The 17,067-nt window shown below is 35.2% G+C and overlaps 1 long non-coding RNA gene across 1 annotated transcript in view; it reads right to left on the bottom strand.

Annotated features, from left to right (window-relative positions):
• Positions 1-10,107: 10,107 nt before the first annotated feature.
• LOC103547130 (uncharacterized) overlaps positions 10,108-17,067 on the bottom strand; it is a 126,841-nt gene continuing 119,881 nt past the window's right edge. The window contains exons 3-4 of the long non-coding RNA XR_011542995.1: positions 11,830-11,934; positions 10,108-10,764 (exon numbers count right to left, since the gene is read on the bottom strand). This is a non-coding gene — a long non-coding RNA (uncharacterized lncRNA). The remainder of the gene's footprint in view (positions 10,765-11,829; positions 11,935-17,067) is intronic.

Here is a 17,067-nt window from a genome sequence, read left to right on the forward strand (position 1 = left end):
TAAAGACATCAAATAATCACCAAAACCATAAAATAATTCTATAGGAATGTGTGGCTTTCTAGATTGGTATTAGATTAAGTTCTATGCTATGACCACAGTATTTAGCAGGAAATATTTTACATTTATGAGTATCCCAAGATGTGCCTATATAGGAAATTCAATTCTTTTGTTTACCGTCTTTGCTTTCTTTTCCTTTGGCATTCTGATTTAATTTAATTTTTATTTGGGGGAGCCGGAGATGTCTTTGTACACTAAGACAAGTTATCTGAATTTACAAAACAGTACTTCTTTATTTTATATTTTGATTTTTATAATTTCACTTATTAATCTCTTCAGTATTAAGATGTTACTTATAAATGATTCTTTTAAGTCAAAATGAAAGACTTCATATACTGTTTCATTATTTTGATGACCGGAATTGTCAAAAAGGCAGATGCACAGCATGCATTTTTATTATACTCTTAAATGTAAATTCTACTTCAGAAAGAGGTAAAGAACTGTTAGGGGGAAAGCTGGGCTAGGCTGCCTGATGACTTCTGTGGAAATCTTGTGATTTCATTTATTAGAGGCATTAAAGAGAGGACTCCCGAGAAAAAAAAGGAGAAGGAAAATCAAATCCAACATAACCCACACTTTAGGATGGAGATACGGCAGTGGGTGGTTTCTATACATGTTGCATTTGAGGCCGAGTGAGACATCCCAGTGGAAATGTCAATTTGCTGTTGGATTTCCAGGTCAGGAACTCAGGAGGTGATCCTCAATTTAGATATGCAGATTCACCAACCATTCGACTAAAGATGGTAATTAAATCATGGGAGTATATTAGTTTGCCATGGGAGAATGTGTATAGTGAGACAAAAAGAGAACCTAAGAGAATATTTAAAAACAGGGCAATTCAGGAAATAAATTTGTCAATATAAATTAAGAGATACACAAACATTCAGACACTTTAATGCAAAAGTATGACTTTAGGAATTTATCTACAAGACTAATCCTTAATTCAGAAATAACCCAATGCTTGAAAATGTGTATCATTAAAAACAATGAAAAAAATCAACTTAAACAAAAATAAGGAAATGGCTGTAAATAATGTTATATCCCTTTAAAAATATATTATAGAGCCATTGAATTTTTATAAAAGTGTTTTTAGTAACACAGACAACTAGTTGTCATAATAGTAAATGGAAAAATAGCTATGAACTCACTCATCCAACTTGAGCTCAACTGTTAAAATACACACACACACACACAAAACAGACTCATAAAAATTATTCCCAGTGTTTCTCTCTCAGAAGATTCCCTTAGTTATATTCTAATCTATCTCAAATTTTCTACAAAAATCTCTATTTTGAAAACTTTTACAAATTTTTCAATATTTTTATAGGACACTAGTTATTTGTGTCTGCACAGCATGTGTAGTCACCCGTTTTTGTAAAAGAGTATCTCTCTTTTTTGTGGTGTTTATTTTAATTGTGGAGGGCTCCCCTGATCTATGCAAGTTTGGGTATATACCATGAACTGACCAATCAGAGTACTCCATTTACATGAACATAGACATTAGGACATGGATGGGCATATGATTCAAATTAGAACTATCAGTCATCCTCACAGATTCTTTGGAATAATTGAGAAATGGCATTCCATTTGATTTGGGACCATTACTGTAAAGGTGACGTAAGTCTCAAACTGTGGGTGATCATTTTTACTTAAAAATGAAGCCAACACAAAGGAACGCAGAGCCTAGAGCTGGAGAAAGAGTCCTGTTATTTGAATCCCTGGATGCTGCCACGCTGAAATGAGTCACCCTGACCTGTGAGTAACAATTGAGGGGGAAGGTGGAAGCTAGTTTGGTTTTCTATCATTTACAAATGAAAAATCAAACCACAATGGACCAACATCATAACAAAGGGCCAATCCTGATGAATCCACCTCACAGGTCTTCTCTCCCCAGTTCTCATCCAATGACCTTACAGCGAAGGCCTGATGGAGAGCAGAAGGCATTGGGCGAGCACAATGGCAGAGCTGAAATCCAGAAAGGGGCTCAGATTGCTCCATTTACACTTTACTTATTGAGATGATGCCTGACACCCACATTATCACCAATATTCACTGTCCACACCACACTCCACATGAACCTCAAAACAAGAGATTGAAGAAGATACCTGGTGAAGTCAAATCACTATCTGGAAAAAATAACTAATGATGTATCCATTTGCCAGCTATCTGTCTTCTGGGATTATTCTAATTAGGGACCAGGAGTGAGAAATTGGATAGGTGGTGGATGGCAGATGACTCATTATTTCTCTACCTTCCTTTTTGTGTAGTAGCCTATTCAGGACTTTTTTGTTTTTAATGAGTAGCGTAATACTGCTCATTTGGCTAATCCTAATTTGTACTGAAAGGAGTGATGACTTTTTCACAAGCAATTTCCCCTCTGATTCTCTGAGAGCCAACTCAGAGAATAGATGGGCAAAAATATTACAAAAAAAGCAAAAATAAAGAGAAAAAAGTGAAGTAATGAAAGGATATCTGGGGCAGTTACCTGAACCCTAAACTAAGACAAACTGTGATTGAACAGAAAGTTAACTTCCTGGCTGAAACAAAAATCGGGTAGCCTTTTTATCTAATGAAATATGATTTGTTTTCAACATGTGGTTTATACTATTATAGACAGGTATTTCTTTTCAGGACTTACTATCATAATATTTGTGATTTTTCATTATTTTTGACAGTCCTTATTGCTTTACTTAAACTGCATATGGCTTTTACTACCTGCCATGTATGGATTTTTTTAAAGCATTATTAAAAATTTTGGCATCTGCTTGCCAATGAAAAATTAAGAAAGCTATTAATTATCTAAAATGTTTTATGATCTCAACATTCTGAAGATGAAGGCTGTCAGTAATAACCAAAATGTTCAAAAATTCAATTATCAATCCATAGGACATAGATAAGATTACATAGTCGTACCGACTTAATAACTTAATAGCCAAAGTCACATATGCTGTCTACTTGACGAGTTAACCCACATGGTAATATCAGAAAAACTTTGAACCCACACTAGTAAGGATGCTGAGTTTAACTGATTTGGTCAAGAAGGAATTCATTGATGATTTTAGAGAAACTATAAGAGTATTAATACAAGTCACTAGTATCTTTCCAGAGAAATTTTAAAATTAAATGAATATAAAAGGTTGCTTCTTCTAGGTCTACTTTCTAATAGCGAATGCACTTTGAAAAACAAATAACCAAAGCCCTCTTATTCCGTTTAAATTGTGGGTGTTTATTATTCAAAAGTAGAAAGATTTCATTTATTTTTCAGTCCAGGAAAAAGAATCACATCCTGAGTGTCAATCATCAAAATTTATGCAGTTTTCCAAACAGTGAAAAACAAATCCAGGCTCTTAGTTGAATTAAGTTTGGCATATACTCTATAAATACTCTGTGGCCAACAAGAGTGTTTATAAAGTAGTGGAAAGCTTAAAGAACAGAGTAGTACTGGTTTAATTCTAAACAAAAATTTATAACAAATCCAGTGATTTCATGAAATGGCCATATGTTTCCCATGAATATATTTTCAAGGTATTTAGATGTCAATTAACAATTACTTTACTAAGTAGAAATAAATTTTCTATTCATGTTAGTGGATGAAATTTAAACATTTAAATTCTGAAGAGAGTAAAAAGGGAGTCACTAGAAGACAGCCTCTCTGCATTTTTCCTTTTCAGCATAAAAATACATTGTCTGTAGTAAATTATAAAATGTAAAGCCCCTTATCTACCTTTCATCACCACCTTGAAAGAGTAAGCAGACTTCATTCGTGTTATTTCATGACGTTTTTATGAAGAATGTCGATCTCTTCACAGTTGGTACATTAGATGGTTCTGGTTCTGCTCAGTCCGTAGTAATTATGTCCAAAGTGTCTCCCTGTCATTGCCTGGCACACCATGTCAATAAGCATATGCGATGCAAAGGACTGAAGAATTAGTCAGATGGACATGGTTTCTATCTTTTACTAGCCAGACAATCCAGGAAAAATTAGTCTTCATGAAACTTCAGTTGAGTCCTTTGTAAAGTGGATATAGTAATACCAGCTATTGCTTGATTGTTGGGAAGATAAAGGGATTTATTAGAGTTAAGCACTCTCATCATGCTGGACACCTAGAAAGACCTCAGTGAAGTCAGCTCTCTTTTGTACTTGAAATGCCATTTCCTCTGCTGTCTTTCTATGTTCCATCAGCCGGAATTAAGGGCTTCCTGTTCGATATATCCCCGTTGTGGTATTGTGCTATATCCAAAAAAGTGTCTTGGCCATCATTTGGAGTTTCCACATCTATCACAGAAACTATGAAATTGTTAAATTTTACACTGACTTTAAAAGAATGAGAATAAGTAAACAGTGTTAAAATTATAGAGCAAAACTCAAGATTCAAGTTAGAAGAAAGGTTAAAATTAGATGTAAAAACTTAAAAATCAGAAGAGTAGAAGAATATTAAAACAGAAGTATAAAAATGTGTAGTTACAGCAAGGCCAAAATTATAACAATAAAATCCATAAGGCAAAAACTTAAGACTGCTAAGCTTGTGACTGTAAAAGGGATAAAACAAAAGAAATAAGGTAAGAAATAAAATAATAGTTTTTTTTTAAAGTTGTAACTTTTAAAGAGCTTTAGGAATAAATTAAAATAGATAATAATACATAAATCTAAAGAATGAATATTAAAATAAAGAAATAAAAATCCAAAGATATTAGAAAGTTAAAGATGCACAAGACAAAATAAAATATTTATTTCAAATCAAGTGATAAAAACGAGAATATAAATAATAGCTAATTTTAAAATGGTATGATTTAAAAGCTGAAACCAGGAAGCCTAAATTATGAGAAAGATAAGATAGTCCAAAGGAGAAAACAGTTAAAAATGCCATCACTCAATATTTTGTAGAATATCAAAACATTACCCAAATGCAAAACAGATATTGCTGTAAAATAAACACGTAATTTAATATATATATTATTTACAATATATAAATGAACATATACCATATATATAAACAACATATGTATATAAACAACATAAAATTATCACACAGTAAACAATCAGGGATAGAATGAAGAAAAGATCCCAGAACATTTTGCCCTGTGGTCTGGGCTATGGGCTGGATTTCAAACAATTGTCAAGGGGAAAGACAACTTGAAACAATTGTCGTAAATATTTTGCCTCATGATTTTTTCCCCTATCTTCTGCAAGGCAAAATAGTCAGCAAAGCAAGGTAGGGACACTGGACGTTCTGAATGTAGAATCACGTATGGAGACTGTGTTTGCGGGTGGACCGTAAGAGTGGGGAAAATGAGGAGAGGTAAATGGAAGAGACTGAGACGGTTGAGTGGCAGGTTGACTGTTCTTTGTACATAACAGTGAATGAGAAGATCTGACGCGTATGGATGTGAGAGGGAGCCGAGAAGGAGAGACGTGCATATGAAAAATGATGTCGGGGTCTATGGACTTTATCTCATTTAATGTCTTTCTGGAAGTGCAAACCAATTTTGGAATTCCTTTTTCAGTTTATTTTATAATTTTTTGGAGTGAGGATGCTATCTGGAGAGTGGTTCCTAAAATGTGATGCCAATCTGTAAAGTCTTGGTTATAGTTTCAATGGTATTTCCATCACCCACACAGACAAAGTGTTGGTTAGAATGGTGATCCTGAAACCTTACCCTAGAAGGTCCTAGAGGGTTGTCCATCTTTGATCCCCTATACTTGGCACAATGTCTTTATTGTGATAATGACTTAATAAAATTCTCTTCAACCGGTGCTGGAAATATATTTTGAATTCCAAGACTTCTTTATACAAACACATTCTAAAGAGGAATTTATCCATTGATTGTGATTGTCAAGCAATCTTTCCTATTTCTCACTTCCCAAGGGTGCTCATTAGTTTTAAAGCTGCTGATAGAAACATGGTCAAAAGGCTGTAAGGAATTTAGCACCGCATTTTTGTTTAAATTATGTGCGAACATTTCTGGATCAACGCTTTTTCTCTGAATGAAAACAACAGTCTTTCAGAGCATATTTTGTACAGAAATGAAATGGAAAATATAAGCATTAAAAACAAGATACGAGACAATTTAGAAGAGAAATGTATTACTCTATTCAGGACACCAGTAACGAAAATTGTTGAATTACGTTTTCTAACTTACAATGTGTTTTACTGCAAAAAAATTAAAACACAAAGTTTGGAAACTTTCTCCAAGATAATTTGCCTTTTACTAATCTGTGCTCCTGTGTAACTGAATTAATGGCAGGAATTCAATACCGGGGTCTATGGGTTTTCTGTGTGTAAGCCTTTTATTTTGATTTTACTCAAATGAATATTAAGGCTTGCTCAGTCTACAGCCCCTGATGGCATCCTTTCTGTCAGGGGCTTCACTCATCCCTTTCCTCCCAGATTATTTTCATCAACCTCCCCACTCCTTTCCTTGCATCAGCTTTTAAACATGAACGAAAAACAAATACTAAACAAACATGATCAAGTCTTTCCCATTTTAAGAAAAGTAAAACCCTTCTTCCTTGGTTCCAACTTTCCCTCCAACTACCCACTCCTCTGCTCAAAGCTAAACTTCTCAAAAACTTTAAACACACTGACAGTCTCTACAACCCCACTTACTTGCTGCATAAAACCATTCCGATCTGATTCCCACCCATATGATTCCAATGAAACTATTATTAAACGTTGCTAATTATGACCCATGGATTATCTTGGATATATTTTTGTTGGACCCCATGGAAACATTTGAAATATGCTGTTGATCACAACTTTCTTGAAAAATACTTTCTCCCACCTCTACCTCATTTGGCTTCCAAGATCACTAGAAACCCCTGGATTTCATTCTATCTCTCTGGCAAATTCTTGGTCGGTCTCTCTTGCTCTTCATCTATTCAAACTCTGAATGTTGGAGTTATTATGGCTTACTAAATGCTCTTCTTTCATTCTATCCTATCTTCTGTGTTCACCACAGAGATTCCCATGGCTTCAATTATTATTTATATGGAAAGGATTCTTAGAATATATAATTCTCTGAGCTACAATGTTGTATGCTTAGCTTCTTCCTCGACTTTCAGTTCAAATGGGTTTTCCTCGGGTACTTTAAACTCAGAATACTCAAAATGGAACTCACAATTCCAATTCTCCCTCTAACCCCCCAAATACTGGCTCTGTTCTGTTTCCAGATCAATAAATGGTACCAGCTAGAAACCCAGGAATCATCCTTGAACTTCAGATTTCCTTTTAGGAAGAAAAGTGTTATTTATTTTACAACACGTCTTTATGGCCTAATTGAATGTTAAAAGACTGCTCCCATTCAGTTCATGTTCAGCTCATGATCAGTTCATGACCTAGAATGAAGGGGCAGTACAAATGAAGGATGCAATTGCTTGTATTAAAAAAAAAGGAAAGGAATTCATTTTAAATTGTGCTTTTCTTTTTTAAGAAAGCAGTGTGTAGTGAGCAGCACTATAAAAAAAAGTGGAAGGAGGGTTAGATGTAAGAAGGGAAAAGATAAGATCAAATCACATGGTTTAGGGACATAGCTGCAGAATAATGAAAACCAGGAATAAACTCATGATGGCAGGGAAGGCTGAGGAAGTCTTAAGATAAAGGATGACTAATACTCTAAACTTGATGCTATTCTGTTACATTCTTCTATGACTCACCATTTTGAATAAAAGTCTGATATACTACAATGCTTTATGATATTACTGGTTACAAGAAACAAAGAATTTTATGACACATTTGATGGAAGATGGGACAGAAAGTCATAGGACATTTAATGTATAATAAAGACTGAGAATTCAGAAGAGACAGGATGTAAGTATCAGATCACTAAGAGACCTACCAGTTACACAAGAATCTTGAGAAATAGTGCGAACAGAAAGGGGGAAATAGATTTCTCAGTTTGGGGGCCTGGGACCTATAGTCAGTTATTTTAAAAGTTCAGTGGTAAAGGTAACTTCAGAGAGTTGTAAGATTTTGGAATACATGAGCTTCTAACCCTTGGATCATATGATAAACTATTCAACCTACTTTCTAAATATCTCATTAATATATCTATTTTACTCCATTTCTATTCCTACCACCAATATTGAAATAATCTCTGAAATTTTCTTGCCCTTTACACTTTCTCCCTTCCAATCCATCTTCAACTCCCATAACACATCCTTCCTTTGTAATGCTAACCAGAGTGAACACTTTAAAAATAATATTATCTGAGAGTTTCAGTGTTTTAGTAGGCAAGAATAATATTCATGTGGCTTATGATATATTTGGACTTACTTTCACCACATTATTAAGGTTTTATGTTTACTATGCTATTTTTCTTCTCTTTACTAACAACAGTTAGATTGATAAAAATGTTCTTAGATTTGTACTTCAACCTTATCCTTGTATTATTTTGATAAAAATGTTCTTAGATTTGTACTTCAACCTTATCCTTGTATTATTTTAGGGGTAGGCAGAAAATGTAAATGCAAATGTAAATGTAAAATGTAAAAATGTAAATGTAAAAAATGCATACTTTTTTGCATGCAGGCCCAAATTTTCTTGTCTTTCTAACCAACTCTAAAGTTGACTTGTATTTCTCCCCACATCTGCCGCACTGTGAGAGAATACATTTCTGTTGTCTTAATCCACTCACTCAATTTGTGGGACTTTGTTCCAGCAGCCACAGGAAACTGATACAGCCCATCTTCCTACCAGGCTCAGGGTGCTCTCTTCTCTGAGGGAAAATTTTGCACCCGGAATTTTTCACTAGCTTAGTTAACTTCATCTTTGAAATGTCATTTTGGCTAAATGTTACTTTCTCTCTGCCCTCCATCACCAGGTAGGATTATGTGGACAGAAATCTCATTTTGTTCAACTTCTACCTACCTGAGCGTTTCCTGTTAGATATCTGCCTAAGCTGCTCTTTATTTACATAACCACAGCACGTAGAAGTTTCTCAAGTGGAAGTGAGAAAAGGCAAGTGTTAGGGTGTGAAGAAAATGATCACACTAGGTATCAAAAGTTCCCCGGTTCCAGGAGAAGGGTCTGGTGGCTAACAACCAGGAAGTGCAGAGAATGTCATAAACTGAAAGCATGATTACCAATAAGTTTGGCAATGATTCTGTAGAATGGGGCTGGAGAGAGAATCACAGAAATTTACATGAGCTAGAACACTCACAAATAGACAAAACTTGGTCAGATAAAGAAAACAAAAAGGCATCTTCTGGTTTACAAACAGAACTTTGGAAAAAAGTTGTTCTGCCACTGCAGCAAAATTGCCTTCACCATGAGGAGAATTCATTATTCTTGGTGATCCTTACTGTTCAGTGGAGACTGACGACAGCCACTACATCCAAGCATGGCCTTTCCTTGGTGCTAAGTATGTAAAGCATTGAGCTGCAGACCCAGGTTCCTCCAAATGAGAATACACAGATGAGTAAACCCTTAACAAAACGGTATAAGTTTTAAAGTAGAGTAGGTGGACATAAAAAGTTTATCTCTCAGGATGTAAAATCAGTAAGCCACAAATACTTTTTGGTGACTACAGACATGAGGAATTTCCCCTTAAAGTTGAAGTGCTTTCATTTAATATTCAACACCAAAATCATTTCCACTATTTCTTTTATCTCTAAATCAACACATGCCCTTGAGACTCCCATCAGCTAAAATAAGCCTATCTTTCTTCTAGCGCCACACTGGGTCTTGTAACGACCGATGATGCACAGTGGCAGTGGTGAACTCTTTACTGAATGAGGTGTTCTATATAGACACATATCACTCCTACTTATAATCTAAACCAAGTTTTTCCAGGATCTTAATATAAGTCATCTTCCACTGAATGCTTTAATTACTTTTCAGGGGGTGTTTAACGGTATGTAATTCCAGGAAAATGAGTTATTCTGGGCCTTTTAATTTTCTAAAGAATTGAGGCTATATCTTTCATGCATCAAAATTTTTATATTTTTATTTTATGACCACATTTTTAGAATTACGGATGATTAAGGTAACTGTCTTTCTGAAAAGAGCATTAAGGAGATCCACCATGAGTTAAAGACATAGACTTAGTAAATGCGAACTTGTGATAATTACTTTAATCACAGGTATAAAGCATCAATAAGATATTTTCTATAATAAAATATCACAAACTTATAGGAAAAAAGCATTTTCTCATAAATCTTTGCCACTGTGTCTGACTGAAAATTGGCCGCGCCACTTAACTGATAGCTGATGAGTCTGCGTTTCAGTTGAGAATCAGCTGACCTGAGCTGAATCTACCCCTCAAGCTGTAGGTTTTCAGGCCAGCCATGTAGCTCTTCCTCAAGTTTGTCTCATCTCCTTGGACCAGAGGGACAGCAGGATGCTCTTCTCTTGATGGCAGAAATGCAAGAGAGCGAGCCCATTGGTCATGTTCTTTGCCATTAGTTGTGTCACCTTCACTCATATCCATTGGCTAAGCCCAAAGGGGGAGAAAAGTAGAGCCCACCTTCTGTAGGAGGTTACAAAATTATGTGACAAAGCGTATGAATACAGAGAGTGATGAATAATTAAGACACAATAATTCAATTTGCCACAGGCATCTTTTTAATTCTATTTATAATTTGATTCTCAATTGTTTTCAGTAACAGAAGTGCTGAGTAACTGGTGTGTTGGTTAAGACTGAAGAACAGGTATACATCCTTAATTTGCTGTACTTTTACTATTCTTCTAAATGTTGTAGATATGCATCCTGGGCAAGCAAAATAGGAGAAGCTAATATTAGGAAGTATAATCATTATTAAAATAGTAGGTAGATAAAAATGATTTCTAGTGTTTCTGAATATATGGGAGTACTGAAAACTAAGGTTTGGCTTTACACAGAAAATCAAATTAAAAGATCCACATTGCCCTAGGAAAACTACAGTCCTTATAACTCAATGGTTGAAAGATTTATTTCCCTGTAGACCAAGGTTTCAGCAGATCAATTAATACAGCATGTTCTTCTCTTCTGCTGCCATGTGCAGGAAGAAAAATGTGTTGATTATGCCATTTCAGAGTACTGTATACACAAAGTCAACTTTATGGGCTCGTCTAACCTACAGTGCAGGACTCAGAAATTGGGAACCAGAAAATAATCAGTCTCTGTCCACTTGGCAGCATGAACTATCATGAAGGCCAGTGGTTGGCACACAGGACCTGGAGCCCGAGTGGCTCTCGCTTCACAGCTTCTGATCAAAGGAATGAAGCTCCTAAACTCAGTAACGTTTGAGCATCAAATTACTATATAGCATATGCTCTAAAATTTACAAAGGGTTTAGAGCAATGTCATTTTTCCCTTCCAGGCAAGGAAAAGAGCACCATTAAATGGTTTAGATTTTATAATACTGCAAAGGAGGGAAAATGCCATTAATATCATCAAATCAGCCATCATGGGTTCTCTTTCAACACAGGGCTAATTTTCTTTTTGGCTTCTTCCCCTACAGAATAAGTTTTCTGTGTGGAGCCTCTGTTAGGTTCATGGCAGAGTTCTTGTATAGTAAAGCAATAAATCAGCCCCTTATTATTAACCTAGGTTCCTTTAATTTTGTGATTTTTAGAATAGCGTGAAAAGATGTACCTTTCTTTGAGTAATTTTTATGTATTAAGAGGGCTTATTAGTTCTACAATACACAGTTAAGTAAAAATAATAGCTCCTTTCCAATGTGATGTGATAACATTGCACCTTAGAGTTAAAAGCATCCTTGGGGACATTAAATCTAAGTTTACATTAGGGTAGGAATCTCTTCTAAAATATCCCTGAAAGAATGTCACCCACCTTCTGATGGAGCACTTCCAGTGCACGGGACTCTTTCCAAGAGACACAGAGCAAAACGCGGCAAGATGCCTGACAATATCCATCAAATTCCTCTACTGCTCATTTCTCCAGATCCATAAAATAAACAGCAAAATAAAAAAAAGGAAGAAAAAGTAGGAAGGGATAAATAAAACATTTTAAACCTCTGAATAAGAAATTTAAGGCATTTTCATTTCAATTGAATTTCATGGTGTATTCGTACCTCCTCCTCCAGTCTGTGATTTTGAAGAAAGGAAGGAAGATGTGAAAAGTGAATAGTCAGCTCTATTTATGGTGTTGAAGAAAGAATTTTGTTTTCTGGAACATAGCCTGTGATAGCAGAGCAACGCCTGGCAAGAAACAGGTTATGTTTGGCTGGAGAAGCACTGGCACTATCAAGAAATATTAAACTGTGTATTTGAGAGAGAAGAAAAAAGAACCAAGCAAACCGCAACCTGGGCGGGACCGAGAGAACAGAAGGACAATGGAAATATAGTGTGTCGGTCAACGGAGAGTTAACGCACAATTTTGTGCCCCTTCTTCACGTTACAGAACTCATGTTACCAGTCTTCATATTTCACTTAAATGAAGGAATCAGGAAAAATTCTCAAGCTTTGCAGGTGGACATATTTGCTACTTCCTTTCTAAATGTAAGATGTAAGAACTTTCCACCAGGGTCCCAACTGCAATATGTCACAAAGTTTCTCTGCGTTTTTCTCCATTAGAATGTAATAGTCAACTGGCTTAGAGAGGTTAGTTCCTAAAAAACTGATTACCCCATAAATAAAAGCCATAAATCTAGACAGCGAACAACAACAACAACAAAAATTATTTGAAGGCTCTGGACACTGAGTGAAAGCAAGGGTCGAAACTTGGAGAAAACATCCAACAGTGTGAGTTTCTTTTTTCTTTATTTCTCTATACTGAGGGTATATGCTGTTTGATCTTGAGTATAATGTGAAGCAACTCAATTCTGATAGAAAATTTCACCATCTTTCTGGAACTAGAGGAAGGACTCCCGGGGCAACAACAGCCTCTGAAGATTGAGAGAGAGGCTGCAGAAAAGACACCTAGAGGTATCTAATTTCATGCATAAATTTACCTTAAGTCCATGCTGCTCCACGAACCACTTCTATTTGGGGTAAACTTCAAGCAGGTAACAACTAAGGCTTGAAGAACAGAAATTACATCTGACTTGCTGCCCAGAATTACATCGAACCAAGTTAATTGCCCCATAAAAACAAATATATCAATACTTTGGAACCTATAATATAATCTAGAATCTATACAACATCATATTCACAATGTTTAGGACACACAAGAAAATTACTTAACATAAATCAAACCAGGAAAATGAGACCCAACCTCAAGAAAAAAGGCAATCAAAAGATGCCAACCCAAAGGTAACAGAGATGCTAAAAATTATAGGAGAAAGACTTCAAAACAGCCATTTTAACTCTGCTTAGCAAGATAAAAGCAAACATGCTCATTATGAATGAAAAGACAAAGTCTCATAAAAGACATGTAAACTATCAAAAAATAACACAAATAAATTTTAGAATTAAAATATGCAATATCTCAAAGTAAATTCACTGGACAGGCTCAATAGGAAAATGGGAATGATAGAGGCAAAAGATAATGAAGATAGATCAAAATTACACAATCTGAAGAACAGAGCAGAAAAGAGATTGAACAAAATAAATAAGCAGATCCTCAGAGATCTGCGGAAAAATTTCAAAAAGCCAATTCTATGAGCATTGAAGTAGAAGGTAAAGAGGAACGAGGAGTGGGCAGAAAACAATAGTTGAAAAAATAATGTCTGAAAAACTGTCAAAATTTAATGAAAGACATGCATTTATAGATTCAAGAAACTTAGTAAACCCAAATATGATACAATCAAAGAAAACCATACCTAGGATCATCATAGTTAATCTGCTGAAAATCCTGAAGTCAGTCAGTGAAAAGTGACACATTAATTACATAGAAAGGAAGAAGAAATTGAATACTAGCAAACTTCTCATCAGAAACTGTAGAGGCTAGAAGACAGTTGGAGCAATCTCTTTAGAGTGCTGAAATAAAATAAGTATTAATCAAAATCCCATATCCAGTGAAAGTATTCTTCAAGAACGAAAGTATTCCTTTAAAACATTAATCGAATGTTTGTGTTTGGGTCTATTCCTGAACTGTGTGGCTGGTTCCAATAATCCGCTGATGTATCCTTGGACCAATTTTACACAGTTGATTGCAGCAACTCTATAGCAAGTCTTGAAATCAGGTGGTATAAGTCCTCAGGATTTCTTTTTTCTTTTTTTAAGATCGGTAAAACTGCCATGACCTTTTCGCGATCTCCTTTCATCTCCTGCTATGTGGAAAGTTCCTGCAGCCAGAAATTTAGGGCAGTTTTAGCGTTTACCTTGTTTACCTCCCTCCTATCAGAGATCCTGTTTCTGTGCTGATTTTGACCAACGTCAGAAAATAATTTTATTCTGCATTTTTTCAAGTTTCTACTTATTTACACAAGAAGCCAATTCCAGTCTCAATGACATCATCATGGCCAGAAATGCAGTTTGTTCACCTCACATTGCTAGTAATCTAAAAACAATATTCAACACATTTGCTATCATTTTATGACCCATACAATTTTGGTGCTCACCTTTTCTTTTGTGTCCGTAATATGGGTACAGAGTAATCACCTTCCCCCAAAATGTTTCATATTTGATTACACTAGATTGATCTAAAATCAAAATGGCAATAATTGCCTCAAATCTGTTTGCATCTTTGTGAACTTTCTTTACAATTAGAAAGAAAAAATAGTTTTCTTAGATATAATTCGTAGGTGATGTACACTCTTATAGAAGAAACTAGTTTCTTAATAAGTTTTTAACCTCATGAGAATGCCACCACGTTTTGCACTATATATTACTAGGCTAATGACAAGAAAGAAGAGATAAGCTTAATGTGTAAAAGAAGTTTTGTATCAAATGACATCAGAATGATTTCCTGTACTGTGTAAATAAAGATTGCATGGTTCAGCTAGATAATAATGGCGAGAGAACTGAGTCAGTCACAGCACAGGTGCAGTACACTCATGACAAAAGAATCCACAGCAGTCAGCGTCATATATCAGCTCTTGATAGTTTCTTGGCTTTTATTAAAGAGCACATGATTTATTACATTAAAATATAATTATTTTGAAAATTATAAATTTTGCAGTTTTGTTGACTTTGTGTCATGGTACAAAACTTGTGCATAAGTTAATGTGTAGGTAGTTATAATATTATATACATATTTTAAATAAAACTATTCCAGTTAATACTGGGTATCCAAAGAGGTTTTCCTTTCAAAAGTTTTAGTTTGTTTGTTTTTGTTGTTGCTGAAGTTTAAAGAACACTGATTTATAACAACAACAATGAGAAAGCAAAATCTTTAAGAACTATAAATTTTATCCAAGAGAAATGTTCTTGGGAGTAAACTATCTTGGAGGACTTATTAACTAAGTTTGTTTGATATAACTAGACTGGCTGTTCAAAACCCTGAACCATCAAATAGAAATGCAAACAGTGGAGGGAAAAATATGAATTTTCAAAGTCATCACATTTACTGATTATGAGCTACAACTTTACAGAAAGTGCTACTAGTCACAACTGCGTCTGGGTTCTCTAATGAATTTAAATCTGTTAACTAATTGGTTTTGATTTCAATCACAGGGCATTTTTAAATGAGTAATGATTATACTTTACATATTTCTGTCAAAGAATAATATCCGTTAATGAGAGGCCATGTAACCTCATTAAAGCTGAGATAACAAATTTGAAATTAGTTAGTGTTTTAATTTTAAAATAGTCAGAAATAAAAACTGGTGCCTGTTCCTTATAGCATCAAAACTCTTTAGACTGTGAGTGAAATATATCTAACTTGATCTAACTTAAGCAAACAGAGGATTAATCGGCTTATGGAGCCACGATAAGGGCAGAGAAAAATGGTTCCACAGACTCATTTGCAGTAGAATTCTCAATGTCTCTCATCTTTGATTCTCTCACTGGGTTAAATTCAATATCCCCTCTTCACAGGATTATGGAAGTTTCAAGTTCACATCCTCAAACTTCCGACAAGAGAGAAAAGGGCTTTTCTTTCTCTTTACTCCAATTTGACAATTCCCAAGAAGGAGTGTGATTGCCCAGCATGACTCTGGCTCATTCCTGCACCAATTCCTAAGGCTAGAGGCTGGAGGTATCATGAATGTAATCATTCGCTTCCATGGCTCATGACTCCACTAATCACCATGAGTATGCAAACAAGTTATTTCAGAAATGGTGGCTTCTATTCTGAAATTTTGAAGTGGAATGTGTAATTTCGAAGTGGGAAAGAGAGTAATGTCTCAAAAGGGAGAGGATATTTTCAAAGGAAAAGAAAGGAAACAGAGGAGTAAACAATAAATTTGCCCTACAATAAACCTTTGACACCCCAGAACACACTCCAAACCCCTTTCATATACCCTACACTCTCCCCAGCCCCCTACCCTTTTCACAATTCCGGAAAGGTCCCTGCATCAACAAGATCCATTCACAGTGGTTTATCCACATAATGGTGAGTTGTTTTTCTCACCCAATGAAGAATCCAGAGTTAGACAATTCAGAGCTAATATAACATCTCCATGTTGTCATCAATATCCTAGGTGCCGTTTATATTTGTCTTTACCATCTTTAACATGTGGCTTTCATTCTCCTATGTCTGTAAATTGAATCACTTGAATCTGTGACTTGCCTTGTACAATTTCAGCGTCACAAACACAACGCTATTAAGAAAAAGAAAAAAAGTGAAAAAGTGGGAGGATGAAGCCAGTATCAGAAAAGCAAAATTTTCATGGAAGTAACTATAAAATTTCAGTTTGCATTACATTGGCCTAAACTGTAACACATGGGTGATAAACAAGGTCTTCAAAGACTGCTCGAAAATGTAGCTTTCTAGCTGGGCAGATTGCTGCCTTATACAAAATTCAGGTTTTGTTAATAAGGAAAATGTCTGGCAACTGAAACTTGCACCCAGCTCAAGGATCAGGATTTCTTAATGATTTTTATTTCTTTCAACTGCTATACTTAGCTGTGACTCTACAAACCTGTGTGATTAAAGGCAATTGTAATCACTCTTAATACACCTGAAGTGACTGAAATCAAATGATGCTGAAGATAAAATTAAAAGAAAAAAATAACTTTTCATTTT

This window comes from Equus przewalskii, chromosome 8 (assembly GCF_037783145.1).
Source record: "Equus przewalskii isolate Varuska chromosome 8, EquPr2, whole genome shotgun sequence".
Lineage (NCBI taxonomy): Eukaryota > Metazoa > Chordata > Mammalia > Perissodactyla > Equidae > Equus > Equus przewalskii.